Below are 22,324 nucleotides of genomic sequence, written 5' to 3'. Positions count from 1 at the left end.
TAATCCAGCTGGAATAATAAGAGTGTTCTTGTTCCCCAGACACATTTCCTCTCCTTCAGAGAAATCCCAGAGCCCCTGCTCTAGTAATCCCTCTAGACTGTTGGCTGTGTGATGGAGAAGCCGTGTCCTTGTTCATGACTAGATCCCTGGTGCTTAGCACAGGGCTGGAATGTGGTAAATACTCCATAAATATTTATTGAATCAGTAACTGGATGAATTAATTTCCTTAGAATAATTGACACTGACTGAAATTTTAAGACTCTACTGAATAATAAAGAGATAACAAGAGGGAAAGAGTGAATATACCAGAAGCCTGAATGGCTGACAAAGTTTGAGTAAAAACAGGTCTTAACATAACCAGTTCACTCCCAAGTCAGGCTCTGGGCCAGTCCACATGCCCTTGTTCACGAAAATATCCTCGAGAGAGAGACAGAGAAGTGGATTTCATGCCACTGCCCACCTAGGGTCTAGCTCTCAGTTCTGTTTACCATCATTAGATGGTTGAAATGGAACCGATGTGATAGTTTTAGACTTCTTCTTTCTTGTATTTGTCCCAGGTAGCTTCAGAGAAGGGCTTCTTACTTTCAGAGAAATCAGGTCCAGGGCGGAAATAACGTAATGGAAATGTATACTGTAATTAAAAAAGGAAGTTTGAAGATGGCATCATGAAATCAGGATTTCTTCTTTTTTTTCTTTCCAATATGAAATTTCAGAAAACCTAAAGAAAAACAAATGCAAATATTACATATCATAATTTATGGAATCATTTAAGTGATATTCAGAGGAAAATTCTCTCCTTAAATATGTGTATCAATAAAAAAGAGAGAATTAAACTAAATGAATTAAGTGTCTAATTCAGTAAGTTAGAAAAAAATAACAAATAAATCTGAGAAAAGTGGAAGGAAGGGATTAATAATACAAGAGGAGAAATATTGAGTTACAAGACAGAAAATAGTAAAATGAATTAAATATATCCAAGTTCTGATTCTTTGACAAAACCAATAAGAGAGATGATACATTATCTTAATCCAGGGGAAAAAAAGGGAGAATGCAAAAATATACAAAATAAAAGAAATTTTAAAAGGAAATTAAAGATATAGAGGAAATTAAATGAATCACGAGATTGCTTTGCTCAACTCTATGTAAATATATCTGAATACTTAGATGAAATAGATAATGTTCTAGGAAAATATATTTCACCAAAATTGAGTTGGGAAAAGATAAAAAATCATAATAAACCAAGTGCTATAAAAGAAATGGAGAAAGTCATCAAAGAGCTGCCCTCCAAAAGCACCAGCCAGATGGTTTCAAGAGAAATTCTCCCAAATCCTTCAAGGATAAATCATCTCAATGTTATTTAAACTGTTTCAGGCATAGAAAAAGGAGAAAAGCTTCCAATTTATTTTCATAAAGCAAGCGTAATATTGATACCAATCCCCATAAGATTGCACAAAAAAGAAAATCACCTTTCATTCTCACTTATCCTAATGCAAAAATTCCTAAATAAATCCAAGAGCACATTGATAGGAAAATATACCACAACCAATGGGGTCTAGTCCAAGAACATGCGGATGACTTCATAATCGGGATGGCTCAACAGCATGATTTAACACTAGGGCTTCTTTTTTATGGCTGTTGTTTTAAAAAAATCAAAGAAGTTACATGGAAAATCAGAACTTCTTTAAATCTTTTAGCGTGTATCTTATTGCTTAATATTTTTATTTGAGAAATGTATTGGGTGGACATCATAGTAGTTCAATGCTTAGGGCTTCCGAAGGTCTTAACCAGGTCTTGACTGCAGCAAGAAGTTGGGTAGCACTGCCAACTGGCTCTGTTGGGTGGGGCTCGTGGGGTCTGCTGGTTGACACATTTTAGAGCACAAGTGAGGCTGGAGGCTGGGTATGTCGGAGAGAGAGAGCTGGCGAGGGCCCTGGTGCCCCTATGGACCCCCACTCCACCCCTCCTCCCACCTCACACCTTCCCCCAACCCCTACCCCTCCTCCCACACATCCTTCCACCCCAGCAGGGGATAGCCAGAGCATTCACCTACCTAGCTGAAGTCTGAAGCACTCTTAAAGGCTTGGATTGCCATAGAGCTCAAAGAAAAGTGTGCCCTGTCTCTTGAGAGGATCCTACAGGGACTGGCACGTACACAGTAGCAAAGGTGGCAGCTAATTTCTAGGACATTTAAAATGGGAATATTTTTAGATGCAGTCAAAGAGTGAAGTTGACCTTCAGGTGGAGGAGGGGAGGGTTAACATTATTGGGGATGAGCAGAATAGGGAAGCATGCCGGCCAGCAGGGTTCCGTGAGTGCCTAGAGCAGAATCCATGAGAGGGTTGCACCCATTTGGAATATTTTCACCCTGACATACCTATGTGTGTATGCGATAGAGATCAGTGCATATTGACAGAGAAACAGAGACAGAGAAAGGAGAGGGAGAGAAAGACTCGTTTTATTTTAAAGAAAGATCAATGATTAAGGATCAATACTTTCTACAATGAACCTACTGGTTACTGGTTTCTGGTTTGCAGCAATAGCTGCTGCTCACTGAGGCTGCTTCCCTGGAGGAATGCAGGAAGCTGCCCGCACCGTGCCAGCTTGACCGGGCCTTCTGAACGCCCTTGTGCCGGGTTGCACTGCTAACTCATCACTCACAGAAGGGCTGGCCAGACAGAACATAGGCAGACTTACAAAAATATTTTGGGGGGTACATACTGCATCATGTTACCTTGGGCAACTGGGCTTGTCCTTAATTCCATCCTCAGTGCGCTCACCCAGAAACTAGTCTTTGCTCTAGTTTCCACCTACAAGCACTGGATGCCTTAACAGAAAATGTAGAAAGTAAGGTCCCGGAGAACCTGCTCTTCTGGAAAGTCTCTACTGTTATGCCAGCCCTGTGGAAATCCAGCCCTGAGACACAGCACTGAAAGCTCACAGAAGCAGAGAGCTCAGCCCCAGCTCTCCCTGGGCAGCTCTCACTGCCCATTTCTAAGGCTTGGTAGCCAGCTTCTCTTTCATCTCTTCCACAGACCCCTGCAAAATCAGCTCCTCTCATCTTTTTAATTTTTAAATAAGAGAGCCTCTCTCAATGAAACTTTGCCTACTTTATCACTTTAAAAACCCATCAACTTCATAATTGAAAAATGACATCTCACCATTGTTTTGTTTTTTATTTCTTTGATACGGTGGAAATAAATGTCTTTTTTCATATCCTTATAATGGTCATTTGTATTTCTTCTTTCATGATTTAGCTTTACATTTCTTTTGCTCATTTTTTTCTATTGGTGTGATAATGTTTTTAAAGTTAACTTAGAAGAACTTTTTATGACTTAAAATGATAACCTTTATATTTTTCATATTTATTTTTATATTTCTTTCCTAATTTACAATTTACATTTTTGTTGTTGGTTTGATGAATAGATATTTTTAATTTTATGGAGTTGTATCTTTCTATGTGAAATTTTTATTGTTTTTATTCATAGAAACTCCATTCTGAACAAAACTTAAATATTGCTTACACTTTACCCTGTATTTTTACATTCTTTAAAAAACTATTTGGTATGTCTTCAACATATCTGAATTTTTATTTATTGGATTAGACCTACCTCCCCCTCCTATAAAATGGCGTTTTCCCCAACACTGTTTTTTCTAGTCCATTTCTCCCTCTTAGTTTATGATCCTCATAATATGCCAAGTTCTTAAGCACACCAGGCCCAGTTTTCTTGGAACAGCTTTAATCATTATAAATTTCTTTCTATTATTGAATTGAAATCTGTCACCCTCTTTCACTTCTTGAGTATTCTGTCCCTGTAACCCCAAAATATGAGGGGCTACGTGTTGTTCTGTCCAAAATGTGCTGAGTAACTCTGTGGGAAGATGGCGCACTGCTGGAGCGCCTTGCCAGGGCTTGTACTTGGCTCTCATTGTCTTTTTAGTGAAAGGAAGTTGTCATCTATGAGAATGTACCTGGGTTAGAGAGCTACCTCGTGCCTCTGAGGCCAGCTTTCTCTCTAGGCTAGGTCTAAGGAGAGTAGGCCCAGTTGTCAAAGGAAAAGCATTTTTCAAAACATGTTGCTTTTTAAAGGTTTGAAAACAAATCAGCCTGACTTACAGGTACTCAGACAGGTGGGTGGGGAAGGAGAACCAGAGAAGAACCAACTTCTGAGCGTTGAAGGGGGTCAGGATCTGCCACCCCAAAATATGCCACTTTGGCGTAACAATTATTTTGAGCTCAAGGAATTTGATTTCCTGAAACCCAACATCTGCATAAAAGCAGAGCCTCCCCATAACTCGACTGTCATAAGTCCCCTCCCTGCGAACCGCTCTAAGCTTCTCAAAGACGAGAGGTCAGCCCCACACTCAAACAGGTGTTGTCACAAAACTGTCATAGTCCCATCTCTTCTCCTAAGGATCCATTTATTTCCAGAAAGTCGTTTGTTTTTCCATAAGTGCCCTTTCTGCCCCCTTCTAGGAAGTTATTTGTTCTCCCAGAAGCGCCCCCTTCCCCTTCTCATCTCCTATTGAGGTGTTAGATAAGCTCCAAATTTCTAACCTGGGTCACATCTTTCTGTGAACTCCCATATACATATGTAAATAAAAATCCATCTTTTCTCTTACTAATCTGTCTTTTGTCAGTTTGATTTGCAGATCCCCAAGTACAGAACATAAGAGGGTGGAGAAAAAGTTTTTTTCTTCCAGATAGTCTGTAATGTGGCAGGTACTGGAATGAGAACTGCCTGAGCTCTCTTGAGGCCAGCTTGCCCATGGCCGCCCTGGGGAAGAGACCAGGGGTGTGAATGTGCATTAAAGGAGCAATTACCTTGGCGCTTGAGTTTGGGACCTGCTGTGCTTGCACAGGGACTATCCCTGTGCACCAGCATCCAAGGAATGGTGTGGGTCCCAGCTCCAATAGCCACAGTCTGTGGCAGTGAGAAACAGTGGTTGTCATGGGACACCCTGATTCCAGGTCCCTCATGCAGGATCAGAGAAGGCTGATTCCTTTGCTACTGAGTAACCCTCTGGGCTTCTGGGACAACCCAGTTTGGGTGGATGGGAAGCCTCACGAGGGATATACTGGACCAACTGTTCATCAGGTTTATGTGTACTCAATTAATTAGAAAAAGGAAAGATTTGACACGCATTTGTGAAGCAGTTCAAATCAGTTAAACTTGTCAAAAGAGGTCAAATCAGATCAAACCAGTTAAACCAGATAGTTACTGGCTATCCCTCCCAAATCTTGTCTTCAGACTAAATATTCCTATTTCTGTAAAATCATCCTTACAATGACTTAACTTCCTAGCACCCTCATCACTCTTTTCTTGTTCGTCGCCAGTTCGCCAATATTGCCGTTAAACTGTGGCATCTAGAATTTACCAGGTAATCCAATGAAGTTATCAGGTTGGCAATCACTCTTGTTCTGAACACAGGCCAGGATATTTTCAGTTTGTCTCTTCAGATCCACTCTCTAACGTCCCCCTGGTGGGAGCCTGGCAGGCGGCTGTGTGTCGAGGCAGCATTAATGGCCCCCTTGCTCTCCAGTTGATGGAAGGCACCAGTGAGAGATCCAGAGGACAGGAGGAGGGTGAGGTCCTGGGGTTTATTCCCTTGGTTCCCTCCTGCTCTGCCCTCTACTCAAGGCCACGGCTCCTTTCAGGCCTGTCTTTCCAACAACTCTTCCTTTCTAGTTTCCTTTGCTCGGCCCTGGAGACCTAGGGATGGCAACAGGTCCCACTCTTATATCATCCTTTGTCTGTTCCCTTTAGTCTTTTTCATACTTTGTAAATAGTTCCTTTATTAAACGCTCCTTAATTACTCAATTTGGCGTTGCCTTCTGTGCCATCCATGTCCTAGGAATATGCATTTTATGAAACATCCCAGGTGTTTCTTACGCATGTTACATTTGAGAATCATTGAGAGGTTTGAGGTGGCTGAAAGCAATTCCCGGCAGTGTTTTACATGACAGAAATAATTAGACATATGTTGTGAGACCTCCTCTTGCCTCCCAATGAGCGGCAGAGCCACATGCATTGTTGTCTGGCTGGATATCTACAAAACCATCCATGAACAGCTCTGAAATGGGCCTCCTTGTATGGGCAGGTCCAGCCTGGAGGCCAGGGGCTGGGCAAAGAGGAGGCTGGGACTTTGATGAGCTAGGGCTGGTGGAGTTACAGGAAGGAAGAGTTGAGCAGTCACAACAGAAGTTGTTCCCTCACATCCCTCTCTGCTGGGGCCTGTGCTGGGACAGCAGTATCCCAGAGAGGAGCTGGGTGCCAGGGCCCCAGGGGCCACCAGTGAACATGGGGGGCTCATGGCTGGGTGGACAACCCAGGACACCCTGCCTTTTTAAAAGAAGAACTAGAAAAAGTTATCCTTGAACTTGGTGGAAAGTGATGCTTATTTATAGTTATTTTCCTATCACTTTGTTTTGTTTAATGCAAAATCCTTCTCACGGTAAGCTTAGAGCAGCCAGTAACAACTTTTGCCTGGACTGCTGCAGAGGCCTACGCACTGGGCCCTCGACTTTCGCTCCCTTTCCTTCAGTTCATTCTCCCAGGGGCAGCCTGAGTGATATATTTTTTTTTTTAAAGATTTTATTTTTTTCCTTTTTCTCCCCAAAGCCCCCCCGGTACATAGTTGTGTATTCTTCGTTGTGGGTCCTTCTAGTTGTGGTATGTGGGACGCTGCCTCAGCGTGGTTTGATGAGCAGTGCCATGTCCGCGCCCAGGATTCGAACCAACGAAACACTGGGCCGCCTGCAGCGGAGCGCGCGACCTTAACCACTCAGCCACGGGGCCAGCCCCCTGAGTGATATTTTTAAAAATTCAAATTGGACCCTACCCCTCCCATGCCTCACGGTAAAGATCAGAACTGTGTTCCTAGTGCACTTAGGGGAAGGCACACACGGATAACACCGCCCAGGGTCCCCCTCCTTTATGCGCTTGTTTATCTGTTTGTTTATTTTCTTAAACTACTGATTGGATGACTTCGTTAGATGAGCCAACCACAACAGCAGAGCTTATGGCGAACACGGTCAGAGGGATGCACCTAAAAGAAAGACCACCACGTTGCTTAGAACCCAACCCTACCTACTGGAAGGAGCCAGGACTGAATGGAGCCGGTGTATTGACATCTTAGGATGGCCCTGTTCCATGGAAACATGAAATGAGCCTGTTATATGATTTCAATTTTCTAGTAGCCACATTAAAAACAACCAGGTGAGGGGGCTGGCTCCGTGGCGCTGTGGTTAAATTCACACATTCCACTTCTCAGCGGCCCGGGGTTCACCAGTTTGGATCCCGGGTGCAGACATGGCACCGCCTGGCAAAAGCCATGCTGTGGTAGGCGTCCCATGTATAAAATAGAGGAAGATGGACATGGATGTTAGCTCAGGGCTGGTCTTCCTCAGCAAAAAGAGGAGGACTGGCAGTAGTTAGCTCATGGCTAATCTTCCTCAAAAACAAACAAACAAACAAAAACAACCAGGTGAAACAAATTTTAACAATTTAAAAAGTACGAAATATGTAATAATATCAAAGTTGTGTTCAATGGAAAGTATTTTTATCTTGCTTCAGATTTTCAGTTGTCACTTGAATTAAAATTAAATAATATTAAAAGTAGAGTTTTCCTGTCATACCAGCCACACTTTCTGTGCTCACTAGCCATGATCCTGTGTTATGCAGTCTGCAGGCTCTGCTGCGTCCCTGGTCCTCACCCAAACAGCACAGGGGGCCCCTGGTCTCTGCTGCTCTCCCATCTCCCTTAAGGACCTCTCCACACCTCCTTCCTTCTCCCTTTGACCCTTCTGTCCCGTCAGTACTGTCCTCCTGGTGAAAGTCTACTCCGTCCAGCCTTCCCTCTCTCCACGCTCCCTTTGATGTCCTCCTCTTAGAAGGTAAGGAGATGGATTGCGGGCATTTGCAGGAAGGTGTGAATGAGGCTTCAGATGCAAATCTCCTATTCCAAATGATCCTCTAATTGCTGGAAGCAGGTGGGAGCCAATGGAAATGAAGTCTGCTGCAGAGCTTTTACTTAATCCTGGAGAGTAATATTCAAGGACTCAGCTTGGTGAGCACAAAACTTCCCCGCCCTCTCCCCAGCCCCTCCCTCACCCCTGCAAGCCAAGGCCTCAAACTCGGTCAATGCAGCTCCTGCTAACAAATAATAAAATAGTTGCCATGTGTACAGAACAGATGATTTCAGACCCTGTATCCTGATAGCTGGAATCCCCAAAATGACCTTGCAAGGGAGCCATTATCATCCCATTCACACGGGCTCAGAGAGTCAGCCAGGATGGGGACGTGGGTCTGACCTCCAGCTGTGGGCTGCCTGGACAGCAGTCCCACCTCCAGACCCTCAGCTGTCTGGGAGGCAAGGGCAGCTGTCTGAGCAGCAAAGCCCTGTGAGAGAGGCTGCTCCTGAGGGTGACTCACGGAGAGCTGTAGATCCACAGCAAAGCGCAAGAAGTGGAGACCTCTCCCCCTACCCACAGGGCTGTTACCCCAACCAGAATGGATTCAAGGTTACCTGGAGCTGGTGGAAATGAGCCCCCACACTTTTTGCTGCTGTTTCCTAGAATGGTTTGTTTTGTTGTTGATAATGTTTTTTTCGTTTCTTTTTTTTGAGATATAATGAAAAAAATATACCTCTGATGAATTTTGACAGTAGCAAACACTCAATGTAACCATCACACCAATCAAGACGTGGAACATTTTCATTATCCCAGAAAGTGCCCTCACGCCCTCTTCCAGGAAGTGCCCCCTGCAAAGGCAACAACTATTCCAACCACGTCGATATAGATTAGTTTTGCCTTTTCTTGAACTTCATAAAAAGGGAACCATATGAGACGTATTCTTTTATGTCTGACTTTTGCTCAACATTGTCTGTGAGATTCTTCCATGTTGTGTGTATCGGTAGTTTATTTATCTTTCTTGCTGAGTGGTATTTCCTCAAAAGAAATACCTCAGTTTGTTTGACTGTTTTTTATTCTCCTGTTGATGGGCATTTGGGTAATTTCCAGTGTTTACCTATTATGACCAAAGCAACTATATCTTTTTGGGGACATATGCAGTCATTTCCACAGGGCACATACTAGGAGTGGAATTGCTGGCCCATAGGGTGGTATATGTTTAACTTTATTAGAAACCGTCAAACGGTTTTCCTCAGTGGCTGTACTGTACCCACAATTTTTCACAGGTGCTCTGGTTCCTGGCCAGGCAGCTGACAGGTCCACTTGCAACCACACCATGGTGGCCTGGAGGGGCTGCTTGTGCACTGTCAATCTGGATGTGGGTCAACAGAACCCCAGCTTGAACTGGCTTAAATCAGAAAAGGGGAGTCACTGGCTAATGTAATCCCATGGATGGGGAGAGGGCTGCGTGTCTGGAGCCAGGGACAGTCCCTCCCCTTTCTGTCTCTCAGTTCTGCTTCTCTTGGCCTTTGTTTGACCATCTCCCAAACTGTCCTTCTCCACGTGGCTGAGGTATGGCTGCGGACAGCCTGGGTCCCCTCCTTACAGCTTTGCAAGCGTCTGATATCTTCCGATGCAAAGGTAAAACATGCTGAAAGTTAAAACTACCTTAAGAAGCCTTTATTGATGTTGTTGTTGGATTAGCCCTGAGCTAACTGCTGTCAATCCTCCTCTTTTTGCTGAGGAAGGCTGGCCCTGAGCTAACATCCGTGCCCATCTTCTGGCACTTTATATGTGGGACACCTACCACAGCATGGCTTGCCAAGCAGTGCCATGTCCACACCCGGGATCCGAACCGGCGAACCTCGGGCTGCCAAAGCAGAATGTGTGCACTTAACTGCTGCGCCACTGGGCCAGCCCCAAGATGCCATTTTTAAACTTTTCAGATTGGCAATAATCTGAAAGTTTGCAAGTGAGAGTGAAAAATTGGTACAACTCCTATGGAGGGAACTTAGCCCATATGTATCAAGACAAGCAAACCCACTTCTAGGCATACATACATTTTCAGACATGTAAGACAACATATGTACAAGGTTAGTCTTGGCTGCATTGTTTGAAATAGCTAAGATAGGAAATAACCTAAATGTCCATTGAAAGGGCACTGATTAAATAAAGTACAGTACGTATATTCAACAGAATCCTCTGCAGCTATACTGTTAAAAAAATATAGGTCAGGAAGTACTTCACATACTGAGGTGGAAAGATCTCCACCAAGATACAATGCTAAGAGAAAAAAATTCTAGGAGCAGAAAATGTGTACTTTATGCGACCATTTGTGTAACAAAAGGAGGGCGAGGTAATAAATTTGTATTTATTTGTGAATGTACCCAGAGTACCTGGTTATGGGAGGGGAACTGGGGAAAGGGAGGAAATAAGACTTTTACTCTATACCTTATAGCTTTTTTAGACTTTTTGATTTTTGAACAAAGTAAATGTATGACCTAGTTAGGATATTAAATACTTTGTGTTTCTTTAAGTTGAAAATTGTAGCCCTGTTTGTCTAGGCTTAGTAATGTGCCTGTCTCTGAACCAATCACTATGTCTAGGTTGACGTACTATTTTGGGCAGCCTTCACTAGAAAGAGGGTGGAAGAACATTTCCCAGGAGCAGAGGGATGCTGTTCTAAGCGGATGGAACCACAAATGTCCATTCTAGCCAGAGAGCAGCGTCAAGTGAATCCCAGACACCACGGCTCAGGTGGCTTCCAGAGACTTTCTGGGCACTGAGGAGACAGGTCTTTGGAGCCCCAGATGAGGTTCTGCCCCAGTGTGCTCAATGAGCCTGCTGACTCCCTTCTGCTCCCCCACCCAGCCCCTGGAATTAAAGGGTCACTGGCAGGAGCTCCTTTTCTGCTTGGATGAGGGAGCTCTAAAGGGAAATTTGCAGGTGCAGGGTGTCTCCTCCTGCTGCTGACATCCTTATGCCCAAGTCCTTCTATGTTATTGGTATAACTAATCCCATCCCCCCTCCGCCAACCACACACACCTAGCAATTTCTCTGTAATCCTTCCAGTCCAACTTGGTTGGTCCTTAGCTTTATCCTCTACTTTCCCATGGAGGACAACCTTGCCCACTTCTCCAGACCAAGTCTGTCACAAGCAGAACATGAGATGGGTGTTTTTCTGCACATGATTTTTTCCCAGTGAGCTCTCAGGGCAAAGGGAGGGATGGAAGTCGGATGGGGCAGGGGATGGACCTATAAAGGATGCAGTCAGAGCTGGAGTCTGCTTTAGCCTGATCCTGTGGGGAGCTCTGGAGGGTGAACAGCACTACAGAGTTGTTTCCACTTTGAGACAAGGGTGCCTGTGTTTTGTGCCCCTGTGTAAGTCAGTCATTGGCTGGTAGCCTGGGGGGTGGGGTCATGCCTAAGCTCCTGGCAAGATGACCACTGTTCAGCTGTCCAAGGAGAGTTTTCCAGAGAAGGGGCGGCAGTAACACTCAGCAGCTGGAGGATGGGTATACCTGCCTGGTAGGAGGTCTGAGTAGGGCACCCACAGTGTCCACTTCTGGTTTGGTTAGGTGTCTTTAGGAAAGCACTCCTTTTTGAGCACTTTATTAATTTTTTTCCTGCTTTTTTCTCTCCAAATCCCCCTAGTACATAGTTGTATATTTTCATTGTGGGTCCTTCCAGTTGTGGCATGTGGGACGCCACCTCAGCGTGGCCTGACGAGCAGTGCCATTTCTGAACCCGGGATCCAAACTGGCCAAACCCTGGGCTGCCCCAGCGGAGCACATGAACTCAACCACTCGGCCCCAGGGCCGGCCCCATTTTGAGCACTTTAAGATGGTGTTTACTTAATTGCTATTTCTTCTATCCTCCCCTTACCTACTTCCTATCCACACTGATGTGGTATTTCAAAGTGGATTCCAACCACCATATCATTTTGTCTGTAAATACTTACATATGTATCTTGAATAAGTGAAGACATTTTCCACAACTTTAATAACATTATAACACCTAATAAAATAATATGTCCTTAACATCATTTTATACCCAATCTGTGTTTAAATTTCCTGGATTGTCTCAAATATGTCTTTTTAGAGTTATTTTCTTTAAAGCAGGATTCAAACAAGGCCTACACATTGTATTTGGCTGACTGTTTAGCTCTAACACCCTTTCCCCCATTTTCTTACGCCATTCATGTGTTGAAGAAATCAGGGTATTTGGCCTGCAGAAGTTCCATGTTCTGGTCTTAGCTGGTTGCGTCTTCATTGTGATGTTTAGCACGTTCCTCTGTCCTCTGTACTTCCTGTAAACTGGTAGATATGAGGGCATTAGGTATGCTTACTGCTACTGAGTTGTCATTGTTTCCAATGGACAGTTACCAATGGACAGAGGTAGGAAGCAAACATTTTTTAGAAAGAGAAATAAATCATGAGTTCCTACTGTTATTTCCCACTTAAATTTAGGATTATATGGTTTTCTACTAAATTTTTATATTTGTATCTTTTTTCTTGTGCTGAGAATCTTTAGTCCTAACAAGCATTACATAATTTCTTATTCTCTCTCTGTCCCTATCTATCTATCCATCCATCTATTGATCAGTTGATCCCTATAGATATATTTCTTCATGAACAGCTTACCGACATTATTTCACCCCTGGCTGGAGCCCCATGGATGCAGGCACTCTAGGTGCCACACCTCCCAGTCCGGCCCAGTGGCTGGCCACAGTGGACACTCAGCCAACACAAAGCATCCAGGACAAGCCCTAATCTATGGGCTGAGAGGTCTGAGCACTGGATTTGGGATCCTGATACTATCCCTGACTACATACATGGCTCTGGGACAGTCACCTAATGTTCCTGAGCTTCTGTCTGCACATCTGTAGAATGGATATGAGAGTCCTTGCCCTTCCCCTCAAACCAATATGGCAGGATCAGATGAGATGATGGATGCAAGAGCCTACTGTACAGATAGAAAGCACCAAGTGAATGAAAGCAGTAGCCCCTAGGAGCCCATGAAAAAGGTCCAAGGGGTACTGAGCATAGGTTGTTTTAGGGAATAATTTTCTAGATTCTTTTTTTGTGTGTGTGAGGAAGATTGGCCCTGAGCTAACATCTATTGCCAATCTTGCTCTTTTTGCTTGAGGAAGATTGTCGCTGAGCTAACGTCTGTGCCAATCTTGCTCTATTTTATGTGGGATGCCACCACAGCAAGGCTTGATGAGTGGTGCTATGTCTGTTCCTGGGATCCGAACCTGTCAACTCCAGGCTGCTGAAGTGGAGCGTGTGAACTTAACCACCATGCCACCAGGCTGCCCCTCGATTCTTAATTTATACACACACAATTTTCCTGTTTGATTTACATGAGAACATCTCTGATTTTGCAAAATTTGTTCTTATTATTAAAAAAAAAAAGCAAAAAGGCATATGCCTCACTTACCCCCAATCTGACTATGGTACATTGCCACAAGATGTGAAACCTGAGGGAGAATGGAGAAAAATAAGAGGAAGAGTCTTTTACTGCTTCATCAAGATCCAATTGCCCCTTGGACTCTCATATTTCCCCATCTTATACATTTTGTGTTAAGGGGAGGATGGTCTGAGAAACAGTATTTTGACAAGTTACACTGTTCTGAAAACAGACATATGGTAGCATGAGTGGTGGGAGCCAAGACAGTTTTCCTTCTCGAAGGAGGGTCCAATGGCAGCAAAGCAAAGAGAGCATCAGTCAGAAGCATTAACTGCTAAGGAAAAAAGAGCTCAGCTTTTAAAAATGTATTGAAATGTAATAACACTTTCCGACTACACTCAGTGTTAGTCCCAGGTCAGGTCTTCGCCGAAAGGAAGAGCACCATAGCACAGCACAAGCACGTAGCTTAGTGATGCTGACTCACTTGAGCATAGCTGAAAGGCTTGCCAAGACAGTCACTACTCTCAAGACACAGTAGATAAAACCCACAGATAAAAGTTTTAGGTGATTTATTTTGGATGCAGTGTACACTATTCAGTAAGGTAATTTAAAATCCTTTATATAATTGACCATTCTTTTTCATCATTCACCAAAATAAACTCAAAATGGATCAAAGACCTAAAGGTGAGACCTGAAACCATAAGGCTTCTAGAAGAAAACGTAGGCAGCACACTCTTTGACATCAGTATTAAAAGGATCTTTTCGGACACCATGTCTTCTCAGAGAAGGGAAACAATAGAAAGAATAAACAAATGGGACTTCATCAGACTAAAGAGCTTCTTCAAGGCAAATGAAAACAGGATTGAAACAAAAAAACAACCCACTAACTGGGAAAAAATATTTGCAAGTCATATATCCAACAAAGGCTTAATATCCATAATATATAAAGAACTAACAACAAAAAATCAAACAACCCGATCAAAAAATGGGCTGGAGACATGAACAGACATTTCTCCAAAGAAGCTATATGGATGGCCAATAGGCACATGAAAAGATGCTCATCATCGCTGATCATCAGGGAAATGCAAATTAAAACTACACTAAGATATCACCTTACACCCATTAGAATGACAAAAATATCTAAAACTAATAGTAACAAAGGTTGGAGAGGTTGTGGAGAAAAAGGAACCCTCATACACTGCTGGTGGGAATGCAAACTGGTACAGCCACTACGGAAAACAGAATGGAGATTCCTCAAAAAATAAAAAATAGAACTACCATATGATCCAGCCATTCCACTACTGGGTATCTATCCAAAGAGCTTGAAGTCAGCAATTCCTAAAGTCCTATGTACCCCAATGTTTATTGCAGCATTATTTACAATAGCCAAGACATGGAAGCAACCTAAGTGCCCATCAACAGATGAATGGATAAAGAAGATGTGGTACATATATACAATGGAATACTACTCAGCTGCAAAACAGAACAAAATCATTCCATTTGCAATAACATGGATGGACCTTGAGGGAATTATGTTAAGTGAAATAAGCCAGCTAGAGAAGGATAGTCTGTGTATGACTCCACTTGTATGACGAATTTAAAAATGTGGACAAAGAGAGCAGATTAGTGGCTACCAGGGGAAAGGTGGGGTGGGGGGTGGGCACAAAGGGTGAAGTGGTGCACCTACAACACGAATGACAAACATTAATGTACAACTGAAATTTCACAAGATTGTAACCTATCAATAACTCAATTAAAAAAAAAACCATATCATGAAATAATCCAGTGATAGCTAATGCTCATTTTACTTTACCAGATAAAATATTTAATCTTTTCTACCTCCTATTAACAAGAACAATATTATTCTATGGAATTAATTTGCATGATTAATTTTCAGCAGAATATACCTTTCTCTTTCATTAAATGCATATGAAAAGTTGGATCATATTTAATCTCACTAGAAGATGCATTTCCAATTATATTTAACTTTTTATGTTTAAAAAATTATCAAAATTGGTAATTTTTTTGCAGTTTTGATCAGTTGTGTGATAATTCCATCCAAAAGCAATTTTTTAAACATGGAGAGCTTAAGGTCACAAGAATAAAATATATTTTTTAATGTATTATAATATATATTTAATATATTTTTTACATATGATAGGATGATCAATAAAAGATTTTCAAATTTTAAAACTATGTTAAATTATGTTAAAGGTTTGTGAAGGAAGTAGAAAAGAAATATTAATTCAAGAAGAAAAAAGAAAGATGTAAAATTTCTCAATAGTGGGGGCTGGCCCCGTGGCCGAGTGGTTAAGTTCTCACGCTCCGCTGCAGGCGGACCAGTGTTTCGTCAGTTCGAATCCTGGGCGCGGACATGGCACTGCTCATCAGACCACGCTGAGGCAGCGTCCCACATACCACAACTAGAAGGACCCACAACGAAGAATGTACAACTATGTGCCGAGGGGCTTTGGGGAGAAAAAAAAAGGAAAAAAATAAAAAAATTAAAAAAAAAATTTCTCAATAGTGAAGAAGAGCTTATTTATATATTTTAAATTTGGTGATAGAGATCATGAAATTATTATGAGCTCTAGATTACCTTTAATGTTTTGAAAGACTGATAGTTTTATGTTTAAATGTCAATATTTTCAGCAAAAGAAAATTATATCCCTTGCAATCACTAAACTTATGATAAAAACTTTTACACATGGATTAAAAAATATGTGATGGGGTGCATTGTTTTTCCAAGTTCTTTTCGAGATGTGCACGTAAGCAAAACTCTGAATACCAGTGAACTACGGGAGGCCACAGCTGCAAAGACAGGAGATGCTGCTGCTCCTTCCTGGTCTCTCTCCACCTCCCCAATCCATGGCCAACTTGTCCAGGGGACGCTGTCTGCCTGAGCAGCGTTCAGCCAGCCTGCCCACAGAATTACTCTTTTCTCTCCAGCCAACTGCCTGCTGAAAAGAATAATAATAATAAAAACCAAACACATCAGTTAGCTATTGCCACAATTATTTTGTATGATAAAACAATCAGAAAACCCTCAGTGGCATACAATAGTAAATGTTTCTCTCAGGTTGTGAATCTGTGGGTTGGCTGGGCAGTTCTGCTAATCTTGTGCAAGCTCTGTTGATAGCAGTTGGGCTTACCTATGCATCCACAGGCAGTGGCATGGCTTGTCTGTCTTCCACGTGGTGTCTCATCCTCCAGCAGGTTACTTTGGGCTTATTTTCATGGTAGCTGGGCAGAGTTCTAAGAGGGAGAGAAAAACCTGCAAAGCCACTTGAAGGCCTCACTCAGTACTGGCACTCCATCACTTCCACCACAGCTTATTGGCCAAAGCAGATCACGAGCTGGCCCAGATTCAAGGGGTGGAGAAGTAGTCTCCACCTCTTGGTGGGAGGAGCAGCAAAGTCACACTGCAAAGGGGTGAAGATGAGAGAAGAGATAGAGAATTTGGGCCATGTTTACAATGAATCTATCACAAATTGTAATAGCTATTATGATTAGGTCCTTGTAATGAGGCAGACGCTGTGTTAGATGCTTCAAATGGGTGAATGCATTTGTTCCTCAAAAGGGTGGAAACTCTATCTATATGTATACTGTTATTTTTTTCCTGCCCCTCACAGGTATCCTGAAAACCTTTTCTCTCATAGGTACCCTGAAAACCACTTTTTTTCCCCTAATGAGGCAGAAACAAAAACTTAAGGAAGTTGTAAGCCACAGTGGCCAACAGAAAAGTTAGAATGTGTCCTGCAGAACAAGCTTCTCTGCTCTCCCAAACCAGGTAAGGCTGGGGCTGGTGGGCAGGGGAAGAAAAGGCGGACTGGGGAGGAAGCGCACAGAGGGACTGTGAATGCTCAGAGTGATGGGGAGGGAAATTTCTTCTGGATTTAGGATGAAGAATGGGGTGGAAGGGAGCTGTGTTCACTTCTCCTTAAGTGTGGACGCCCACTGGTCTACAGCTGGAAGACAATCCACTAGGACCCTCTAAAGCTCCTCTGAACAGAGGGTGGGGAATTTGAACTATTTGCATGGAATGGGCCAGAAAGTTAAACCTTACACCTTGACTAAGATAGGAGGGAGCAATTTTCTCATGAGCCAGGGTAGAGTGGACAAACTGCTTGATGAACTCTTGTTATTTGAGCACTTACGATGGGCTGAGCACTGTGCTAGATGCTTTACCTGTGTTGCCTCATTTAAGCTCACAACAACCCAGGACAAGAGTAATTAGGCTGTAGGACGGCTATTGGTCTCAGCACTGCAGGCTTTCTCCTTCACGTTTGGAGAGAGGGAGAGGGAGGGGAAGGAGGGAGAGAGAGGGCACCTCTCCCTTGCCAACAAACAAAAATCTTTCCCTTAATTCTGATTGGTTTAGCCTAGGCCATGTGCCCATGCCTTATCCAATAACTGTGTACCAAGAGAATGCTGAGTGCCGGCTGGCTTAGGCCTGGGCTGCTGAATCAATCACTGGCAGGGGAAATGGGATTATTATGATTGGCTGAGACTAATCAGGGTCAGCCTCTGGAGGGTCAATTTTTCAAACTACTTGCAGCTACTCAATGGGGGAGGGGTGGCGTGGCATTTGGGGGTCATCCATTCTGTCTACTACTTATGCATTATCATCTTCCCATTGCAGACAAACAGCTGAAGCTTGGGGACGGGAAGGGGAAGGAGCTGTGAGGTAGTGTAAAGGACTTTCTATAGCCAGCAGATGACTGTGTGCAAGCTGTTGCCCTTCCAAAGGCTCATGGGAGCCTGGGAACCTCACTGTGCAATTCTTGTCTTTCGTCCCTCCCCTGCCTTTAAATGGCTTGTCTCCATGGTTCTTTGTGGTGTTTTTGTGCTGTGATTGAGACTCTATGACCTGTTCCATCTCACAAGGCCAGTAAACAGAAGCGCCCTGAACCGGAATTTGGTGAAATGGCTGCACCCTGCTCAAGGAAGTCTGGGAAATGTAGTCTCTAGCTGTATGGATGAAATTCCAGGTGATTTTGTTCTAAAAGGAAGAACAGATGCTGAGAGACAGCACTCTGACACCAAGGGCTTATAGATCTACCAGCTTTACTTTGAATAGTATGTGCCCTGGTAGCACATCTGAACAGTTAAAATATTAATGCACTCTATTTACTTATTCGTATATCTCTCACAAATGCAATTAATAATTTGTTTATTCCTAGGTACAATGTGTAGAGGAATATTATTTTGAAATTTTACTTGAAGCATCCTCATTCTTGCTAATTCATTTTAATCTAGTCCTTCCTCTGCTAAAATTAGACCATGGGACTGGGTCTTATCTCCTCAGGAGCGGACTGACATGTGGAGATAGAAATGAGCCAGTGCTCAGCTTTGGGTTTTGAAACAGACTTTTGAAGCTCATGGCAGAGCCAGTAACTTTGAGAGATAAGACTTTTTAAATTCTAGACTGTTTGAATACCACTAGCCCAAAGTTTATACCCTAAACAATCGTTTCTGAAGGAGTGCGTGATGATGAAAGAACTTGTTTTCCCACCCAAAGGAAATAAGATCTGTAGGAGGTAAGAGTCAGAGAGCTGGAGAGAGAGCAATAGAGAAAAGTGCCGGGTGGGCTCTGAGCATGTGTCTCCATCCCTTCTCCCACCCCCAGGCAGATCCCTAGTCTGGGAGGACCCCAGAGAGGGTTATCAGACAGGGTGGGGGAGCCAGATCACAGAGTTCGCATCCCAGTTTTGCCTTCGACTGCCTTCTGACTTGGGCAACTTCTCTCTGTGTCTGCATTTTCTTTTCTGTAAGACAGAGTTAATAATACCTACTTTGTGCTGTTATTGTTAGATTTCAATGAATAAGAACATATAAAATACTTAGAACAGAGCCTGGTACATAATAAGCACCGAATAAACCTCTTGTAATTGTTAATGTCTGAGAGGAGAGGAACCTGTAGAGAGTTTCATTTTGTCTCTCATTTTAAACATCTACAATTTTGGCATTTCTTGCACGTTTTTTCAGTTACGTATGATTCAGACATTTTACACTTGAGAGTTTAAAATGTTTTATTAAGTAAATACTACTCAAAGTGTCCAAAACCTTTAATTACATAAATTGGTATTGAAGATGCAGAACTTCTTACAAACACCGAGTGCACTGCGTGAGATTCAAAATCTGTAAATTGTGTTTGATGATACACCTTGTAGAAATTCTAGACTTAATTTCAAAAAGATTAAGTAAATTAACATTCAAAGATGCATCTGATTCTTATAAGCATACCTGTCACTTGCCATTAACAACATGTCCAAGTTGAGGGTGTGGCGTCCATCCATCCATGGATGCCTGTAGTCCATTCGCTTGAGAGATTATGAAGAAAGTATACCTCAATAAAACTTGGTGGAAACACACTTTGAGGGGAAGATTCCCACAAGCACAGAACTAATCTAGACAATTTGAAAAGGATTGACCTCATGCTGTCTTGAAATTGAGGTTGCAATTGAATACAGGGTCCACTTGACTGGGAACGAGGGACATGGCTTAGGGGGCAATCCCAGGGCCTCATGTGGAGTGGCTAGGCCTTTCTTAGTAGTAACATCATTCTTGTCCTCCGTGCCACACACACTCGTGTGCACACACAATCACATCCCACATACCAACAGGAAGCACAGCTTTCTCCCTAATCATCTGCTCAGGTTGCCATAGCAACGCTTGTAGCCAAGTTCCCAGTTGAACTAGTTTCACAAGACACCAGAATATTTTCCTGCACTTCTCACTGGAAGAGCAGAGCCTGAATTGGGCTAAGATGGCTGGAGGGGCCTCCAGTGAGGGCAGTGGGAAAGGCCCCGAGAAGACACCAAACCAGCTCCACGTATAGCCACAGCGGAGGAAGACTGCCTGTGTGTTTGGAGTGACTTATCAGGGGCTGGTCAGATTACATGTGGAGTCCCTCTCTGGACACATTGCAGGAATCAGGGTTCCAGGAGGTGAGGACGGCTCTGTGCAGAGCCTCAGCTGCTGGTTCCCAGGTGCCTGCCTGCCAATACTACTCTCTTTCTACCTTATGGCTGGCAGGGCTTGAGCAGGACGCAAAACTTCCATCTCTGCCTTCTCAAAAGATCAAAACAAAAACATCTCTAATAAAACTCATGGTCCAACTATAGACCAATGTTTCTTATTGTCATTTTTTCTCAAGGCCTATTTTCTGCGCGTTGCCTGCTGCTGATTTAAACCAGCAGTCAGCCCCTCAATTCCCACCACACTCATTCTGGGAACAGGATCCCGAGTGTGGGGACTGCGCCTGGGACCTAGAACAAGGTAAAGGAGTTCACCTGGGAGGGCACACCTGCTATGGCCTCCTGAGGCCAGACCAAGGGCCAGAAATCTATTTAAGGCCCGTTTAGGGCTAGATAGTCAACATTGTCTAAGTAGCAACCAGATCGTGTGGTAAGGAAGGCTCTTCAAGCTTCACAAAGTCCTTGCCCTCAACAGTATCTCATTGGAACCTGGCAACAGTTTGGAAGGACCTGGAAGATATTCTTGTATCTGTCTGATGGAGAAACTATACAAACCTTGAGATGAAGCCTAAGTGATAGCTGAGGAAAATTTATAGCTTTTATTAGAAAACTATAAGAGATTTAAAATAAATGAACTAAGCTTTCTACTCAAGAGGCTAGAAAAAAAATCACAAGATTAACCCAAACATCTTAAGAAGTAGGATTCAAATCTTTTATTATTATTATTATTTTTTACGGTATTGGATTATAACATTGTATAACTTTCAGGTGTACCTCGTAGTATATTTAGAATCCTGTGTAGATGACATCATGTCCACACCCAAAGACTAAACACGAGCCATCACCACACACCTGTGCCTAACCAACCCTTTCACCCTCCTTCCTCCCCCCTTCCCTTCTGATAACCACCAATCCAATCTCTGTCTCTATGTGTTTGTTTGTCATTGTTTTTATCTTCTACTAAGATTCAAATCGTGAATCTTGGCTCTGCTATTGGCTCTGCTATTTATATTGGCTAAGAGACTTTGGGACAAGTTAATTCAACTCTAAACCTCAGTTTCTTCAACTACAAAGTGAATGGCGTAACAAAAATATCTGTCTTTGCACAATTATTTTAAGAGTCAAATGAGAAACTATATGCAAAAGTGCTTTGTTAGTGCTATAAAATATTACCACGAAGAATGTCTATTGACATGGAAAGGTACAGCGTGTACATATAATCTTATTTTTGTAAAATGAAAACATAGCATACATAGAAAAATCTGTACAAATAGCTACCAATATGTTAAAATCGCTATCTATGGCAATATTTCTCAAATTTCCTTGTAAGTATCACACCCCTCTCTGAGCCTTTTTAGGCCTTTTTTACCCCCATTTTTGCGCCCCATGAAATTTTAATACCACAGATATACTGTATATCTATCTGCTTATGTATTGTATGACTATCTGTGCTTTACATATATAAAGAGTAAGTTTTTCTCCCCATGAGGACCAGTGTCTGTCCCTTAGGGACCATATCATTCCTGTTGAGAATACATGGTCTATGGATAGTGGAAATATAGCAGGTTTTCCTTTGTGCTTCTTCTGTATTTTCCTTTACTTTCCCCCCTTATTTCTTGTTATTCTCCTTCTTCTTCCAATTAACATGCATTCCTTGTGTAATTTAAAATATCATAGTGATTTCCAAAAAGAAAGATGGATGATAAATGTACTGGACATTTCCGGACCTCTTCTTTATGTATTAAAAGTTAATACCAGTTAAACGGGCAAAGCGTCCTGGAATCAAACTGCCTGAAATTGAATCCTGACATCATCTCACATTTGTGTGACCTGGACGTGTTGTTTACCCTCTCGAAGCTTCAGCTTAATCATTTCCAAAACAGTCATACCTGCTGTGTTCCTCCCTAAAAGTGACTGATAGTAAATCCGCATTCATGCCAAGTTGGTGGGTGCTAACATATTTCCAAGGCAGAAGATGCACGTAGCTGGGGCCTCCTAGATAAAATACCTCAACCTACAGAAG

At 42.8% G+C, this 22,324-nt stretch overlaps 1 long non-coding RNA gene across 2 annotated transcripts in view; it reads left to right on the top strand.

The window, feature by feature from the left end:
* LOC123279485 (uncharacterized) overlaps positions 1-22,324 on the top strand; it is a 154,030-nt gene that overhangs the window by 22,730 nt on the left and 108,976 nt on the right. The window contains exons 2-3 of one of the 2 annotated variants that reach the window (XR_011496531.1): positions 16,981-17,111; positions 17,964-21,075. This is a non-coding gene — a long non-coding RNA (uncharacterized lncRNA). Of the gene's footprint in view, positions 1-16,980; positions 17,112-17,963; positions 21,076-22,324 lie in introns of those variants that run through there. The other variant, XR_011496532.1, reaches the window with a different exon arrangement.

Source organism: Equus asinus, chromosome 21 (assembly GCF_041296235.1).
Source record: "Equus asinus isolate D_3611 breed Donkey chromosome 21, EquAss-T2T_v2, whole genome shotgun sequence".
NCBI classification, from domain to species: Eukaryota; Metazoa; Chordata; class Mammalia; order Perissodactyla; family Equidae; genus Equus; species Equus asinus.
This window is presented reverse-complemented; position numbering and strand designations above follow the sequence as displayed.